Below are 4,540 nucleotides of genomic sequence, written 5' to 3' on the forward strand. Positions count from 1 at the left end.
TCCATTAAACCTGTAGCTGATTGTACTGGTTGAGTTAAAGTAACAACCAAGTCATCTGCATATGCTCTTAATCTATAATCATGATGTCTAATTTTAATTCCCTTTATTTTATTTGACCCTCGTATTTTATTCAGTAAAGGTTCCAAAATTAAAATAAACAATAACGGTGATAAAGGGCATCCCTGTCTTGTTCCTTTTTCAATTTTAAAAGTTTCTGTTAAACCACCATTAATTATTATTTGTGCTGTTTGTCTCTGATATATTGCTCTAATAGATTGTGTAAAGTATTCTCCAAACTGCATCTTTTCTATTATTTTCAATAAAAATTGCCAATTCAATCAATCAAATGCCTTTTCCGCATCCAAAAAGATAAGCGCTGCAGGAACTTGGTTGTTCCTTTCCAAATATTCCAATAAGTTTACAATTTGTCTTACATTACCTTTCATTTGTCTCCCACTTATAAATCCAGATTGGTCATTATGAATCATTTGTTGCATGATTACCATTAACCTATAAAAATATGAAACGCTTTACGAATTTGCATGTCATCCTTGCGCAGGGGCCATGCTAATCTTCTCTGTATCGTTCCAATTTTAGTATATGTGCTGCCAAAGTGAGCACATACATACATATTGAGACAACAAGGAGAGCTGTTTTAACTCTTTCAAGAGAACTTGATTTGCACCAAGATGCTTTATGAAGTATCTTTTTTCAGTGCTTTTCAAAATCCCTTTGGCATATTCAGCATCTGAAAATGCTGCTAGTTAACCAGTGGGGTTATTTGTGAAAGATAATTTATGCATTATATACTAAAGGTGCCATTTTTTTGACCATTTTAAGGAAAACAGTATTTTAGTCTTTTATTATAGGAATTCCTAGTTACCCTTAATGTCATATTAGCACAAATGAATTGCTTGTTAAAATAACATAGTCCAGATGGCTATACCAATTCATAATTATACAATTGCCCAGAACTACAGGCCTGCCAATATGGATATGCTGATATAAAATCTGCTTCTGGAATCATCTAGACCTTTTTCATATGTTTGTAGTAAAGCAACAATTTTTCTTTAACTTTTCTCACAATTGGATTTGATTTATTTCCTATTTATTGATCTTTTTCAAAGAATGCAGTGATATATCATATGTATGTGGGTTATAGAAGCTATTGTAGATGAATTTCTTGAAGGCTTTAACAGTGTTTTGTTCATGCTGTATATCATAATATTGAGAAAAACTAACAATTTGCCTGACATTTCCATTTGTTACCAACTTTAAAGTTCCAGTTCCATCAGATAACTAGTTTGAATGATAAATGAATTATGCAAACCATAAAATAATTTATTTTTATACATTCAGGGGATTGTTCCTTTTTTAAAAAAAAAATATTGTTTTATCAATATATAAACACAAAGAAAAATAAAAATATGAAAGTAAGGAGGGGAAAAGAAAGGGGGAAGGAAAATATAAGGTACAAGGGAAGAAAGAAAAAGGTGTTGATTTCTGACTCCTTTTAGCACAGTACAGGATAACATTACCTCAACTTTTTATTTTTACACATTAGTATATAACTAGCCATTTCTATAACAACAAATCTCTTTAATCAGCATAACTAAAGTAAAAATTTCATTTTTTTTATTACAAGCACAAAATCCAGAAGTTATAGCCAAATAAAAAACAAATATATTCTCCACTTTGAATAGAACAATTTAACCATTTCTGCTTTATCTTCCTTGCTGTTGAAATAATATGTATTTCCATTTGCACTTAATAATCTTTATAAACTATCACCCTTTACATTAACAAAATTCACTGTATTCTTTCAGATTCTTTAACCTTAAAGGGAAAAATACTTTTTTTTCCATCCATTTTAAAACTCTACGCTTTTCTTTAAAACATTTCTAAAATTAAAACATTGTAATACATCTTTTTTTAAATTTCCCCTTAACAGACATACTTTAAAATTCACTTTCAGACCAATAAAATTCCAACTAAATCCAAGTGATCCAGTGCTTATCTCTGGATCTTTTGTCATGTCAGCCTCTGCCAGTGTGTGGAAAATTAATGATTTTTTAGAGACTCCAAATTCAAATTTAGGGTTGTAACATATCACTTTTTCTAAGCTAACAATTGGGTAGTTCTGACGTTTTTTTGTTTTTTTTTTAAAGGATGGCATATTTTACCAAAAGAAGTGTGTGCAGTGCTTTTCCTAATACTATGAAGCACGAAAATATAATCTTCCAATGATGAGCCAATAACACAACTTCGTTGTACTCCTCAACAAAATACTTTCCACTAAGGTCATAAGAAAATAAAAGAAGTTCTGCTAAGTAAACTAAGGACATATCTACTTGTATTTAACTCCCTTTTTTCTTATCTCTATTAGGCTAAGGTGACCAGATTTTAACATTGGTAAAGAGGGACATTGTGGGCGTGGCTTATTTTGTGGGCGTGGCTAGCTGGTCATGTGACTGGGTGGGCGTGGCTAGCTGGTCATGTGACCGGGTGGCCATGGCTATGTGTATAAGGTAAGGTGAACAGATTTTAACATTGGTAAGAGGGACACCATTGTGAGCGTGGCTTATTGTGTGGGCGTGGCTTGGAGGCCATGTGACTGGGTGGGCGTGGCTAGCTGGTCATGTGACCGGGTGGCCATGGCTATGTGTATAGGGACTACTCAGAGGGCTGGAAAGTCATTTCTGACAGGTCCTCACACTTTTGACTGGTCCTCACACTTATGACCATCCTCACATTTATGCCCGTGCAGCATTCTTAACAACCATGTCACTCATTTCACAACTGCTTCTCTTCACCATGATGACAAGATAGGGCAAAAATGTAAAATGTGAGGACAGTCATAAGTTTGAGGACTGGTCAAAAGTGCGAGGACCAGTCAAAAATAACTTTTTCAGCCCTCTGAGTAGTCCATATGCATAAAAGGATACAGTAATAGAGAGGGATGAAGGAAGGGAAGGGAAATTAGAGTAGGAGTGACGGTAAGAGAGGGAGGAAGAGAGGAGGAGAAGGAGAAAGCAAGAGGAAATAGGGAGGAGAAGAAGAGGGTGAGGGGAACAGAAAGTAAGAAGGAAAGAAAAGAGAGGTGGTAAGTTTGAGGAGAAAGATTGCCGTACAATAAAAAAGATGAAAGGGAAGAAAGCCAACCCCAAACAAATATAAAGATATTAAGATAAAGAATGAATTGTTAAACTTTAAAGAATAAAAGAGAACAAATATGAATAAATAGCAATAATTAGAAACACACATACAAACATACAATGTATTTTCTTTGAACAGAATATTTGGCTGGTTCACAAATTTAAACAGTGTTTAGTCATTTCAATTAAATTTACAATTTCTATATTTCCTTTTTGCCATATTTATTCCTCATCTATTTTTTTAAAAAAACAATATTACCCTTCATCCTCATCTCTAATCTTAATCAAATTCAATTTTTCCCTTCTATTCTATATTATACCCCTTCCCATTGTCATCTATTTTTATATCCATCCTCACATTGGTTAATTATGTAATTATGTAATACAGTTGTTTAATACAAATTCAACATTTTAATATAAATCAATTAGTTATATAACTATCTTTTTTGTATATTAATCAATATGAACATGAATATTCCAATTATTTCCATGCAATCCAATTTCTTACAAATCAATTAATTATACTTACCAATAATAATAAACCAAATAATTTCCGCCATATATTCCTCCAAACCACAACTTAACCATTTCTGCTTTCAACACAGTATACAATTAATAGTATCTCAATTATTACAATTCCCTAGTTAAAAAGAGCTTTTTTTTCTTTTGTGTTTTAAAATCTTGAACTCTCCTCTTTTGCCCTAAATAATTTCCCATTGTTTGCACCTACCTTTTTTGGTGAGGAAAAGGAAAATAAATCTGCTGCCTAATTTTCCAACGTTGCAAGCAAACAGCAAAGCCAACAGCCTGTTTTACTTTCAGTTTTGTTTTGAGCTTGGTTTGCACAATGAGAAAAAAAACTGCTGAGCAATTTAGCAAGAGCAGAGCCCTGCGCAAATCAGCTGAGAGGGGGAAGCTGAGCTAATCAACGTAGGGCGGCCCTTTGAAGCCCCGTGGCAAGAGTTTAAACAGGTTTTTTTCCCTCTAGCCATCAGCTGGGACTCAGGAGGCAGCCGGGACTCAGGAGGCAGAATGAAAAATCGGGACTTTTTTAAAACGCCGCGGGACGCAGGACAAATTGCTCAAAAGCGGGACTGTCCTGCCAAAAGCGGGACGTCTGGTCACCTTATATTAGGCAGCTGATTTTAAATCAGGCAGCTGATTTAACTTCCCACTGGCTTTCCACTAAAAGTAAACTCTCTGCAGCTGGCTGACATCTTGAAATGTGAAAGCCCTGCAGGATTTAATGGGTCATTTTCTCATGGTAACAATTCTTGCTTTTCCTCCTTTACATCTCCTGGGCTATCTTGCACCATGTAGAGGTGGCTTCACATTTATACTTTTACTGCTGGAAATGCAGGAGTGCCAGTGACAGAGGGTAAATG

The 4,540-nt window shown here is 34.4% G+C and overlaps 1 non-coding gene across 1 annotated transcript; it reads right to left on the bottom strand.

Annotated features, from left to right (window-relative positions):
* Positions 1 to 514: 514 nt before the first annotated feature.
* On the bottom strand, positions 515 to 621 carry LOC139320781 (U6 spliceosomal RNA). The gene has a single exon (XR_011600726.1). It is a non-coding gene; the product is annotated as a U6 spliceosomal RNA (small nuclear RNA).
* Positions 622 to 4,540: the final 3,919 nt, after the last annotated feature.

The sequence above is a fragment of the Pituophis catenifer genome, unplaced genomic scaffold, assembly GCF_029215685.1.
Source record: "Pituophis catenifer annectens isolate HBS135680 unplaced genomic scaffold, rPitCat1.0.hap2 SCAF_8, whole genome shotgun sequence".
NCBI classification, from domain to species: domain Eukaryota; kingdom Metazoa; phylum Chordata; class Lepidosauria; order Squamata; family Colubridae; genus Pituophis; species Pituophis catenifer.